Genomic DNA, 14,651 nt, shown 5'->3' on the forward strand with positions numbered 1-14,651 from the left:
TTCCAGAAAATGAAATATAATTATAAAAAGCTTTAAGCGAGTTTAGTTCATAAACACTTACACTAATAACTATCATGAATTGTAATAATTATTACACAGACACAAAACGGTGTTTCGCGTCACTTGCAATACAGCAAAAGCAGAGCTGGTTGGATTTGAATTTCATCTAAATACTCTGACTTAACGTTGTACATACCTGATGATGATAGTTATACAAAAACGTTCGTTTTTGTTCCGACAGTTTGAAAAATGGGGAGGAATTTTGTATACGGGTGTTTTCGTTTTTCTATTTTGTTTTCCACGCAAAATCAGGCACCACAAATAATTTTCGGAATTATCGAATAGTATAAAGTCCTTCCAGTCGTGATTCAACAAACTTGACCCGTTTCAAGTTTTTTAACTTTGGTATAATTCCGAGCAAACAAAGCGAGCGAGCTGGCTTGTTTATGCCTAATTACAAAATCTTATTTAGGCCTAATTTACTTTTACTAAAAAAATATATAGTTCTTAGAATTTTTAACGCCGTTTTGGGATTCAAAAACTTCACAAATTTGATTTTTTGTGCTTATTTAATCAATTTTCTTTAAAAAAAAAATTCGTTCATTTTGCTTATTTTTTATGACTGTCGGATGTGCTTAAGATTTAGTTTCTCGTTCAGCTCCTTTTATTCCACCATACAGAAAAAACTACTCTATTGAAAAACATTTGAATAACTCTCTAAAACTGTTATTAAGCACAAATAACAGGAGCTGTTATTTTGTTTTAATTTTAGAGACTATGATCGAAACATTATGTGCTACTTGCAGAGTAAGTGTCTATCCATGTTTTCTAATACTTTATTGACTTCTAAATATTTCAAATGAAAACAAGGACAACAGGTTATTGTGCAAATAGCACAAAATGTTCCAGCCATTGTACCATTCCCCCGTATGGCACAGCGGAACCTTCCGTCGCACGAGAAATACCAATTAGAGGCGATGTTGTTGACGCATTCGTTATGAAAAGGAAAGAAAAATGTGCCAGTCGCTCATATTTGGAAGTTTGACCTTGAGAAAAGAGCACTTAATTTTGGGGTGAAATTTAATTTTTCAAAAATTCGAATGGAGCCTGTCATGCACGATTTTCTCGCGATAACTGAAAGTCAAAAAAGAGAAGTCAGAACAAGCGAGTGACAATCGCGGGAAAGTTGCAGGATAAATCAGTAGGAAATTGCTATTCGCAATTTCCGTCACAGTAATAATCTAGAGTAGAGCTGTCCCATTCGCAACAGAAAGAAGCGTATTCCCACGAACTGGATTATTGTGACTTGACTGGAGTATTATTCTAAACTGGACTAGAGTGAACCTTCGGTGGAAAAGTGGACAGCTTGAGTGTCCCAATGGTTCACGAGAAACTATAGTCTAGAGTACAAACTTGTTCTTGTTGTTAAAACTGACAAACATTAAACTCATTTTAGTTACATTATTTAATTCTCGAGTTAATTACCGACTGAAGTACTTCCCTTTCTTGAGCGTGCTACAATGTGAGTACTAATTTAAATTTCTAGAGTGTGTTTTATAATTGTTATGTTGAGGTAAGGCGAGTCTTAGGTTGATCCATCTGAAATGGATCAAAGTTCCACTGTCTAATAAAAAGTAACTTAACGGATTGTTCCGACCCGGTTTTTAACGGCGTTCATGTATTTTGGGTATCTAGAGACCTAAGTATGAGGACGTTTTTAATTCTAGAGTGGGGGGATATTTTAGTAGTAGCCTTTAAGCTGTAACGGGTCGTAGTCTCATGTCACAAACGAACCGAATTGGCTCCAGGGATGTCGAATACTCGGATTTTTTGATATTCGTTATTCGCCGCGGCCCAACTATTCGATATTCGACTTCGGCCGAATAGTGCCTTTACTATTCGGATTCGGCTTCGGCCAAATGTTACTACTCGAACAACTATTCGGATTTTCGAACTCCTTTTTCTTTTCTATACTCGCACTCGGCAGCGACATCAGACTCTTCTACATTAGCCATCTTAAAAAAAACAGAAGAATATTGTGAAACAAAACAGTAATACAATATTCGGAATATTCGGGTTTTTTAGTAGTGGACCCTGGATTATTCGGTATTCGGCAAAAAAAAAAAATATTCGGATTCGATATTCGGATTTCAAAATTTTAATATTCGGATTCGGCTTCGAAGTGCCGAATACTCGGTATTCGGGTCGAATACTCGGATTCGAATCGATATCCCTGATTGGCTCCGACTGATTTGAGGTAGAAAAACACAAGAGATAGTGTCCCTGACTCTTGAGCCAATAGTTATAGGGCCTATTTTTCTTAAGCCTCATGTGTGACTGCAGTAGACGAATGTTACATAGTGTTTTTATGGCGCTCCTGGGTGTTTACGACATCAAGACTACGGAGTCGAACCCACTTGAGACAGCTTCGGGCTGAATGCCCATTCTAGAGTACCGGCGGTGCGGTTCGACAGGAACGTGCAAACCTTCCGGTTGTACCGTGATAGCTTTTTAAGAAAACTCGAGAAAACTTCCTGGTACGCTCTCCGAACGAGGCTTAGCTAACCGAGTAAAGGGGGGCAACTAGGGGGACAAAAACACGAGCAAAAAGACAAAAAGCAAAACAAAAACCAAAAAAGAATAGAAAAAGGAACAAAAACCATAAAACGAAAAAAGACAGTGACTTTGACACCAGATTAGTTGGATCAAACCTTTATATTAATTAAATAGTATACCCATACTGTTTTACAAGTTCGATCGTTTCGATCAACCTAGTAATTTAACCCAGTAACCTTAATAAAGAGCCCGAGTGTGGGGCGTTGTCAAGGGTTTTCAGATAGCTTGGAACTTAGCTGGACAACAAGGAGACTTGACTGGAACAGGTGACCAGCCGAGTGGGAAAGTGGTTCAGGAGCACTTGAGCTGAACCAATAGGAGACTCGACTGGAAGAGGTGACCGGCCGAGTGGGAAAGTGGTTCAGGAACACTTGAGCTGAACCAATAGGATACTGGACTGGAACAGGTGACCAGTCGAGTGGGAAAGCAGCCAAGAAGGATTTGGCAGATCTCGAGTTTGCAAGTTGGGCAGAACGGGTATCGTTAAAATCCAAACTACATTATAGGAGATAAGTGTAAAATTGGATAAGCGAAATCCCCCGGTTTTGAGGAACGTTTTTTCTTAAGCAGGCCTGGAAACAGGTCTACGGTTTTCTCTTGAGAGGCTTAGCACCCGGCGCTCAAGGTAATTTTTAGGCTTAAGAAAGGGGGCTAGAAAGGGGGGAGGTTAGAAGGGGGGCTGGTTAAGTTAGAGGTTGGTGGTTGTAAATTGTAAAAAAGGGAGAAAATTAGACTAACTAATTAGTCGACATCGTTGACTTAGTTACATTAGACATTAACACGCGTTGGTAATAATAGGTGGATATCGAAATTTGAACTCGAGTAAAGGTAGGTACCCTGGTCGGATCGGTAGGGGGGAACGAACATAGACAGTTTTTGTGATACCCCATAAGATCGCTAGCAGGGGGGAAGGAAACGCGTGGCAATTAGGTACCAGACATTTTTTCGATAGAAGGTAGACATTTGTCACCTTTGAATTTTAGGTGGTCTCATCTTTCCGTTTTTATTACTTTTTCTAGCTTGGATTTTTGTAGCATTTTGGTGAGGATTTGTGTTTAGTTTTTATACGAACAGGTGATCACAAGATACCTGCGCACAGGTTTTGGTCTCAAGTCGCTTGGAACATTGAAAGAGAGGTAATTAAAAAGAAATAAGAAAAAGGGGGGTCAGCATTTGGCTTTTAAGAGAGGGTTTTTGGGAAAATTTTACTAGAGCTTGAGTGGTGGTACAAGGTACAGTACATCAACAAGTCCCCATAACGAAGAAGAAAGAGGTCCCACCGCTCAGACACTTGTCAACGGTCTTGGGACAGTGGTCTTGGGACAGTGGTCTTGGGACAGTGGTCTTGGGACAGTGGTCTTGGGACAGTGGTCTTGGGACAGTGGTCTTGGGACAGTGGTCTTGAGACAGTGGTCTTGGGACAGTGGTCTTGGGACAAGGGTCTTGGGACAGGGTCTTGGGACAGTGGTCTTGGTACAGTGGTCTTGGGACAAGGGTCTTGGGACAGGGTCTTGGGATAGTGGTCTTGGGACAGTGGTCTTGGGACAGTGGTCCTGGGACAAGGGTCTTGGGACAGGGTCTTGGGACAGTGGTCTTGGGACAGTGGTCTTGGGACAAGTGTCTTGGGACAGGGTCTTGGGACAAGGGTCTTGGGACAGTGGTCTTCGGACAGTGATCTTGGGACAAGGGTCTTGGGACAGGGTCTTGGGACAGTGGTCTTGGGACAGTGGTCTTGGGACAGTGGTCTTGGGACAAGGGTCTTGGGACAGGGTCTTGGGACAGTGGTCTTGGGACAGTGGTCTTGGGACAAGGGTCTTGGGACAGGGTCTTGGGACAAGGGTCTTGGGACAGTGGTCTTCGGACAGTGATCGTGGGACAGTAGTCTTGGGACACTAGCCTTGGGACACTAGCTTTGGGACAGTAGCCTTGGGATAGTACTCTCAGGACAAGGGTCTTGGGACACTGACGAAGTACTGGGACATTACCGAACAGTCTTGGGAGTGTAAAAAGAAGCCTGGGACGGTACAAAGAAGAGTAGGGACGGTAACTGGAAGTCTTAGGACAGTTTAAAAATTGAAGTAAAATTACAACAAGTTGTTTTAAGACAGGATTAAGACAGAACAAGACTGATTGGAACCCGGTACGGTTGGGACCACAAATAAAGAAAGTTACTCGAAGATTTTAGAGAACTGGAACAAGGTTTTTATCACGTTGTATATTTTCTTTTAAGAATTTGTTTCCACAAAATTTTTTATTCTTAGAATAGAAATGTGTATATAATAATATTGTAAATAAGAGCAATTGTAAATAGAAATAATGAGATGGAGTAGGGTACCGGTGCTTGAAAAAAGGTCAAGTGGATCAAACACGAAATATAACTCGTCGCTGCGTGGAACGACATCAAGGAGCCCAGGCAAAAAAAAATAACTTTTCAGTTAGCATGGTCAGCACGAGGAGTGGCACCGAGAGCAAGACGCGAGAAGATGCGAGGGAAAAACAGGTGGAGCCCACAATCGAAATCGACCTAGAGACACCAGACCAGAGCGTAGATGAAGTGGATAAAAAGACAACGGAATCCACACCGATGCCCCATATGGAAGATCAAAATTCAAAAACCGTGGAGTTTTTGCCGATAGACGCGTTGGAAGACACAACAGACAATACCCGAGAAACGGTGAAAGATGACTCTCAAGTAAAGAAGTCATCTTTTACAGAAAAGTTGGCGATGATGGTCGGAATGAAATCGAAAGACAACACGGCCGAGGAATCACAGCTGGAAGAGCACGAACATTTGGGACAGTGAGCACGAAGGCGACAGAAGCCGACCCAAAGGAAGAACAAGCCAGAAAGGAAGCGACAGCCGAAAACAAGATAACGGCTGATCATGAAACAGCTACCCTTGAGCTTGGAGACCTGATGACAAAACTAAATCAGATCGACAAGAAACTGAAGTACAGTGAGGAAGATAGAGACTTAATAAGGAAAGAGTTGAAATACAACAAACACGAGTATCTGGATAGTTATTTTAACCTGGCTAAGGCGACAGACGAGAGACTCCAGCAGATGTCGGACAAGGTAGATGCCACCAATGAAGAACGAGATAAGAACATCAAAAAAGATATGCAACAGTTGAAAAACCGATATGATGATATCAACAGCCAATTAGGTAGCCTGGAAAAGAGAATGGACATAATGAACAGGAATCAGGCCGAAAGTTCGTGTGCAATACAGGCGAAGTTGGATGCAATCTTGAGAAATTCTACCCCACAAGAAAGACCGGCAGCGGATCGCACGCAAGGCACCAGAGTGGACTTTGTGGAACCACAAAGGAACAAACGGCAATCGACACCGTTGCCTTTAAACCGGGATGCTGTAAGCATAGCACCAACGGTTGCTAAAACAATCATAAAAAATAGGACATCAAACACAACGAGTGGTCCGGGGGACTCAACAGCTAGCAGCAACGCAGGTCCGGATGCCATGACGTGGGCAAGCACTTGGGAGATGATGAACAGGACTCTAGAGGCCTTCGCCACGAGGAACACTGACTCGAGAGATAGGAGAGACGGAAAATCAAGAAAAATTTTCAAGAAGCCAAAAGAATTCAAAGACGACTCCGATGGATGCATCGACACTTGGGTGGAAGTGATGAGATTACACCTAGAGCAAGATAACTTAAATGATGAAAGACAAGCATGCACAGCCATACTCAGCAACTTAGAAGGCACGGCATTAAAATGCGTGGTCGCAAAGAAAGAAGAAGAACGCGACACCGCGGATAAGATCTTCGAGATATTGCTGAATCGATTCGGGTCAGCCATGAAGGGTCACCAAGCGATGATGCGATTTGAAAAGAGAAGGCAGAGGGACGACGAGTCAATAGATCGGTTCCTAGATGATCTCGAGAGCTTGAGAAGAAGGAGTGACCCAGAGGAGTCGACAAACAGAAGAAACTTTAGCATTGCCTCGAAGTTCATTGATGGGGTAAAAAGTGACGACTTAAGGACGATGTTAGCAACATACTACACATTGTCGAAAGACAGCGCACCAACCCCAGAAGAAATGAGACAGAAATCAAGGGAATACATGCTGATGAAGCCCAAGAAATACTCATATTCAGAAAACAGGAACACACAGGGGGGAGGCCAACCCCAGAGGTCATCATGGTACAAACCTAGAGATGATATGGACAAGCGCAGATCATGCGCGAACTGCGGGTCAGCGGACCACCACGTGGCTGACTGCACAACATACAAACAAGGCATGAAGAGCCTAGGATACGCACCGGATGAGGAGGACATGAGCCAGATGGAGGAACACGAGTACTATAATGGCTTAATCATCAAGATAGGCGCTAGATGCTTCTTCTGTAACCAGGAGGGGCACTTCAGAATGGATTGTCCCTTGTTCTGGGAAGCGGTCAAGGACCAGAGTCACCCCAAACATAAGTTGGCATTAGCGGCGGTGCAGAATCAGCGGAACAGGCAAAACGAGTTTGAATCGAAGAACTTAGGAGCACCAAGCACGGAATTGCCAACGAAGACAGTGAAAGCTGTAACACATGTTAATGGTGCAATAGAATCCGCGGCCGGGAATTCTCTAGAGATAAATTATGAGAAAGCGGCGACGGAGGCAATTGCCAAAGTGAAACAGGATCTGGCTGCGAAAGAAATAGAGCAACGGTTGAAGCTGGAGATCGAAAGACAGAATTTCAAGGAGGCATTAACCGGAGCAAACCCAACACCAGAGGCTGTACCAGGCTCAACAAAGACCGGGAATTGCAACACTGTAAAAATGGTGACGGGAAATCCGTTCGGCATATCGAAAATTGGGGCGAGAATAATGTCGATAATCACAGTGGGCGGCCACGAGGTAACCAGAAACTTGAGCGAACCGAGCGACCAGACAATAATGCACATTGACGTGTACGCAGATTACTTGAGTGGTATAAGCCCACAAACGACTTCTAGAGCGCTAAGAGCACTACTCATGAGAGGGGGCAGCAAGCCGGTACGTGTTGATAACAGATATACTGAAGCTTATGGTCCACACGAGGTGATGCTAAATATAGATGGGATCAACATCTATACCAAGACAATGATAACATGTGACGAAGACCTAATTGGGCAAATCTACGTAGGGAAAGAAGAGTTGAAAGTGAGATCGATTGGACACTGCGCCATGCTTGAAGAAGATGCAATGCACATCGGGACGGAGGCAGATGTGACAGGGCACGTGCTAGATATAAGTGGCAGAAAGACTCAGTTGCGTGTGTTACTTGATACGGGAGCAGTCTTGAGCGTCATACCAATCGAAACTTGGGAAAGGATGGGCTTTGACAAAGGTGACTTGATAGACTCGAGAATACGGCTGTCAGCTGCAAACAAAGGGGCCCTTCGGGTGCTGGGCAGGACGCCGATAATAGCCCTCAATTTGGGGGAACGTAACCTGTGGATGAGCTTTATCGTGGTAGAAAACCTAGATGAATCTGACCAATTCATTTTGGGCAGAGACTTCATCAGGAATTTCGACGTAACGATTGACCTAAATAACGCAATGTTCAGGATACGGAACCCGGATAGGAGGTACGCAATCAAACCGGTAAGTTTAATAATGGCAAATGAAAACAAAGCACCGGTATTCTTGAGTAGGAGGGTGAGGCTAAAAGCTAATGAAGCGGCAATCGTAAGCTTGAGGATGAAAAATTACAATGAACTAAGTGACAACAAGCAAGTGTGTATAGTTCCAAATCCTAATAGTCAAAGTGCTGCTGTTTTAGGAAGATCATTCTCGATAACGAAGAGCGGCCTCTGCGTCAGTGTCTTGTTGAATACCCTTGATATACCGATCACGATACAGAGAGGGAGGAAACTGGGATATGCTTTACCGGTTAAAACTCGATATGAAACGATTGAGAACTCAAAACAAAATGAAGTTGTTGATTGTCCCAATCACAGGGACAAAATTTGTATCTTGAGACAATTGCAGAAAATAAAAGATTCTTCAGGTCTTATTAAATCACTTAAGTCAGAAACGGACGATGGGCTGTCGAGCTGTTCGAACTTTCCAGAGCGACCCACACTAGATGAAATGCAAACTGATAAACCGGTTCTGCCGGAGATTGAACATTTGAGGGGCAAACTGAAAGATGAACAGCTCGAAGCCATCAAGGACGTACTAGAGCGGAACGAGGAAGTTTTTTCGAGGCATAAGGCGGATATCGGGTTTTGTAATTTCGTTGAGCATGAAATAGAATTTGAGGAAAACGCGGTACCACACAGGGAGGGGGCGAGGCGCATGACCCCACACAAATCGGACGCGTGTAGAAAAGAAATCGAGACGTTACTAGAGTATGACATGATAGAACCATCCAAGTCACCGTGGGCGTGTGGAGTAGCGATGGCCAAAAAGAAAGGCGACCAGTTGGGGTTTTGTTGTGACTTTCGATACCTGAACTCCGTCACGGTGAAGGATGCCTATCCCATACCTAGAATTGATGAGAGCCTCTCGAAGTTAGGTGATGCAAAATTTTTTACGACTCTTGATTTAGGCTCGGCCTTTTGGCAGGTACCATTAAGGAAGCAGGACAGGGACAAGACAGGGTTCGCCTGCGAGTTGGGTCTGTTTCAATGGAAACGGATGCCGTTTGGACTTTGCAATGCCACAGCCACGTTTCAGCGGTTGATGGCACACGCGCTGATAGGCGTAACGAAGAAGTATGGCAACCTGGTAATGTGCTACGTGGATGACGTGGTAATAGTGACGCCAACACTGGAAGACCACATTGAGAGACTTGACGAAGTGTTTGCATGCATGAAGAGGTCGGGGCTAAAGTGTAAACCATCAAAGTGCGAGATACTTAAGGACTCAATAAAATACTTGGGCAGGATGGTAGACAAGAACGGCATCAGACCTGATACGGACGCCGTGGAAGCAGTCCTGACCTGGAAATCACCGAAGACAGAGCACCAGTTGATGAGCTTCCTGGGTTTCGCTAACTATTATAGAGAGTTCATCAAAGGCTATGCAGACAAGGTATAACCGATGCAACAATTAATGAGACACAAGGGCAAGAAGTTCACGTGGAACAACGCAGCAGAAGAGTCATTCCAGAGAATAAAGAAAGAGCTATATGAGGCACCAGTACTGGTATGCCGACTGAGAAGGGGATGTACGTGCTGGACACGGATGCGTCGGTAGTCGCGATTTCTGGGATTCTCCACCAAGAACAAGAATGGAATGGGAAGACAGTCTTGAGACCAATAGCGTACGGGAGCAAAGTCCTGAGCGACACAGAAATGAAGTACGGAGCACCGAAAGCAGAGATGTTCGCGGTGGTTACCTTTGTCGAGAAATAAAGGGCATACCTGGGCAGTGAGCCATTCAAGTTGCGAGTCGGCAACAGAGCACTGAGCTGGCTGAAAACGTACTCAATGGACCAAAGTTACATTGGGAGGTGGATAGTTCGCCTGGACGGATACAACATGATAATTGAGCATAGAACGCGAGATAAACATCAGAATGCCGACAGCTTGAGTAAGAAGACGGAGTTCTATGAGAGACAAGAGCAAAGAGAAGCAGACAGACCTGAAATCAAAGATGGCTTCTCATTCATGGACAAGGAAACGTACGACAGTCTTCCACTCACGAGATGGCTGGACAAGTCAGGCAAACCGATAGAAGATCATCCTGAATTGCTTGAAGGGCCTCCAGAGAAGACCATCTTGAAGAAGAGCAAGAGGATTCCGATTGAGATTATACTCAAGTCGAAGATCGTGAAGGAGACGCTCAAGGCAAAAGGCTATGATCTTAACCAGGTGAAAACAGGAACTGCACAGATAGATGATGACTTAATGAGGTTGCTCGAGAAACTATCAGATGATAAGCCCGTGATCCAAGAGAAGGGTAAAGAGGAGCCGGAAGTCACTATACTTCGGAGAAAAGAGACAGTGAACGATACTGACTCATCAAGAGGAAGCGTCACTGACAGCAAAGATGTCGTGCGGTCACTAGTTGACAAAATCCCCGAAGACATTCTGGAGCAGACCAAGCTTAGGAAAAAGAAAGTGACGTTCAAAGAAGATACTGAACACCTGGGACTAGGTCAAGAGTCCGGGGAGTGTTCCAGGTTCACGGAAGATGGAACCGGAGAAGGAAAATTGTCCGGGGAGCGTGAAGGATGAGATGAAGGCTCGGATGAGAGCAGCGAAAACCAAGACAGTCTGTGCATGATATTGGCGGAAGAGAAGACAAGGCACCACGACAGGGAGTTACAGACGGATCCATCTTCAGGGACATACAACATGGACATACAGGAGATGCGAGGTGGTGAGGAACTTGAGAAAATTGCGGTGGCAAGGAAACCATTCAGGGAACTATCATGCAACTCAAACATCAGAACGAATCTGGTGCCAGAAGATGATATGAAAATCGTGAAAAGGATGATATGCGTGAAGCTGAGTGATGACATCCACAACCCTGGTGAGATGAATGGACAGATCATGGCGCTAAAGGAGCATGTCAAGGCGAGATATAGGCTGTCAGACCTAATAAGAGCCCAGAAGAATGACAAAATGACCTGTAACCTCTCCAAATGGATCCAGTCGGGGGTCAAGGAGAAGGGGGAACTTGAGGAAGACAGCTACAAGACCTTGAGCCAGTTCTACAAAGAAAAGAAAGACTTACTTTATCACACAGCTGATGGGGTGGTAGCGTGCAAGAGGAGAGATGAGGAAAAGATATTACACAAACACAACCTCATCATACTACCACAATTGTACCAGACGGAGGTGCTTTTCAGATCACACGACCAGATGGGCCACCAGGGGATAGACAAAGTACAACAAAGGATACTTCACAGGTTTGATTGGCCAGGAATGAGAAAAGCTTGCGAGAGATGGGTGAATGCCTGCCTGGCATGTCTCCAGGTAAAAGACCCAAGGAAGATGAAGTTCCCCCTCAAGTCCGTTGAGAGCTCAGAGTTCAATGAAGTGGTGCAGATAGACCATCAAAAAATCTGCATGACAGATTCGGGATATAACCAGATACTGGTTATAATAGATCACTTCACAAAGTTGGCGGAAGCGGTTCCGTGCCAGACAGCATCGGCCGAAGAGACATGTGATCATCTGATAACGCATTGGATATCGCGGTATGGTTTCCAATGACTTTCCAGTCGGACAACGGCAAAGCTTTCGTGGGGGACTCGACAAAAGAATTGATGAAGTGATCGCACATTGCTCAAGCACACTCGACGACCTACCATCCACAGACCAATGGGTTGGTAGAGAGACAGAACAGGACACTGGTCAACATGTTAAGGGTGTACTGCTCAAGATACATGACGGACTGGGACAAATACCTGCCACAAGTAGTAGGAGCCTACAACAGTACACAGCACTCAACGACGGGCATCAGTCCTTTCATGATGTTGACGGGCAGGGAGAGAGCAATGCCTCTGACATTCTTTTACCCGGAATACGAAGGGAAAAGGACGTCGCCTCAGGCATACGTGAAAGAAGCGATCAAAAGACAACAGGAGTTGAACGAGCTATGCAGGAGGAACACGGCGCAAGCGCAAATGAGGCAACGCAGAAAATATGACGAAAAAATATTACGAGCGAAGCCATATGAAGTGGGCCAATACGTGTGGGTCTTCCAGAATGTCATACCGCCCAAGGGAACAAAGAAACTACTCAAGAAGTGGAGGGGACCATTCATGATAACGGAGGTTCATCAACAAGGACGGTTCTATCGCTTAAGTACTGGGCGAGCGGCACATTATGAAAATCTGAAGCCTCACGTCCCGTCCCCAGAGGATTGGTGCATACCGAAGGGCATGGAGGGTCTTGAGTACCTGGTGGTAGAGCCAGCGTGTGAAGTGAATGAAAAAGGTACCAGAGAGAAAAATGATGGTAATGAGAACTTGAGTTTGGACGACAACGAAAAGATAGGAGTGGAGTCTGATGCAGGGTCATTTGTAGAAGAAGACTGGAACGACCCGGAGCAAGATGAGGTGCCGAAGTGGATGGAGCCGGATCGACCAACACCACCAGAAACCAGGACTGGCAATCGTAAACGCACCGGCATGAGGTACAACAGGTACGGGGATGACTTCTTGATCGATAAGATACAGCCAGACAAATTGGGCGAGGAACTAATGAGTGCAGGCGAACTGGAAGCCGGAGAGGAATGGCAGGTCATTGACGATGGTGGACACTATCCGCAGGAAGACTACTCGACGCCAGAATTGGAGACGGATCTCGAACAGAGTGAGATAGAGAGGAGGGAGAACACGAACTTGAGGATACTAGAGTGGATGCGCGATGTCAAAGACGAGAGCCACGAAGGACAAAGCATTCAACAAGTCGATGTATCAGCGGCAAATTACATGAAGACAGAGGACCCTCTTTTCGGATGGACGGCAACAGACAGGCCACTGGACATTCCTCAGGACAATTCAGACCCGACAACATCGACGGGGACGTCGATAAATATTTTTGTCCGGGGAGTGGGGGTAGGACTTACCCACACCGAAAATTTGATGATAAAGAAGCTCAAGGAAGTGAGAGAAACAAGCGAATTGGAACTGGAAGAAGAAGAGCCAGAGCCTACCATAGGTCGGAATTTCAAAACGAAATTTGAAATACCCAATGAGTACTCGGAGAACATCATGATAACGGATAGTGACTTCATCCTGTCAAACAGGACTAGCGCGATCTGCATCACGGCGGACATGAGTTTCAAATCAAGACTGGAAGCTGACTTCAAAAGAGAGTACCAGAATGTAGAGTTCCTGTTCAGACAGAGACCAGGACTAGGAGGGATGGCAGCGCTTCCACCATCAGTAGCACAAGTCCCGGGCAAATATCTGTGCTTCCTAGTGACGAGGGTCAATGACAGGAACACAATTGATCCCGAACACGTGATGTTGGCACTAACAAGACTACGAGACTCCATGATTGAAAGACGAATAACGGAGGTCTCAATGCCGGTGTATGACCCAAACAGGGGCAAACTGAGCTCGAGGGAATTGTACGCTATCCTACATGTAGTCTTTGCGGAAAGTGAGATAATGGTGTATCTGCACAAAAAAAACTACTTGAGCATCGCCTGAGTTGGGGACACGGGGGTCTCGAGTTGGGTGTAAAGGGGGAGTCTTGAGTTAGGTGCTAGGGTGCGGCGCAGGTAAAGGGATCTTAAGACGTGATTGGCATGACAATTAAATTTTAAAAAAAGAATTAACGGTGCTAAAACATAAAATAAATATGCATGCTTTTAATGAAATTCCAATTGAATCGTTTTAAGTAGAATGAAAATGATAAGATTTTAACCATACTGGTAAAAAAGGGGGGGGTGGTCTCTAGGTTAGGAACATGACATGTTAAGTTTTAATATGGTTCCTGTTTTCAGATCAAGTTTGAAAAACAAAGTTGAAAATCCAACTATACTCAAGCGAGAAACAGAAAGAGAAATCTTGATTGAACTAGTGATAATCGGAACCTACAGCAAGTGTTTGCAAGGGAACATTTCTAGAGAATTCTTGAGTTGGGTAATACTTGAGTCGGTAAGGTAATTCTTGAGCTGGTTAACACATACCTGTATACACCCCGAAGTCACAAAGAATGGCAGACCGATTCTGGAAATCCATGCCCGCGGCCCTGAAGAAGCCTACACTTGATGAGCTGTACAGACGCCTGAGGGACCTGGACTATACCCAGATAGACGAGAGAATGGCGGTAATGCTGAATGCCATCCTCCAGTTGGAAGACCAGGGTGAATGCAGGGAGTCTGCGACGGAGGCTGTCTTGATGCTCGGCTACACCACCGAAGGTATATCAAACCAAGAACAGACCAGATGGTTGTCTTGGAATGTGGATGGAGGAGTAAGGGGCTTTGACTTGGCAAGGAATCCTGGCCTGAGTAACAACACTGAATATGGCGCAGGGGAATTCCCACTACCAGCTAGGCCAACAGCAAGACCTACAGGCCAGGGCTCGAGTAGGGTGCCGTCGATGACGCGAGCGCAACAGACG

This window comes from Symsagittifera roscoffensis, chromosome 6 (genome assembly GCF_963678635.1).
Source record: "Symsagittifera roscoffensis chromosome 6, txSymRosc1.1, whole genome shotgun sequence".
Lineage (NCBI taxonomy): Eukaryota > Metazoa > Xenacoelomorpha > Acoela > Convolutidae > Symsagittifera > Symsagittifera roscoffensis.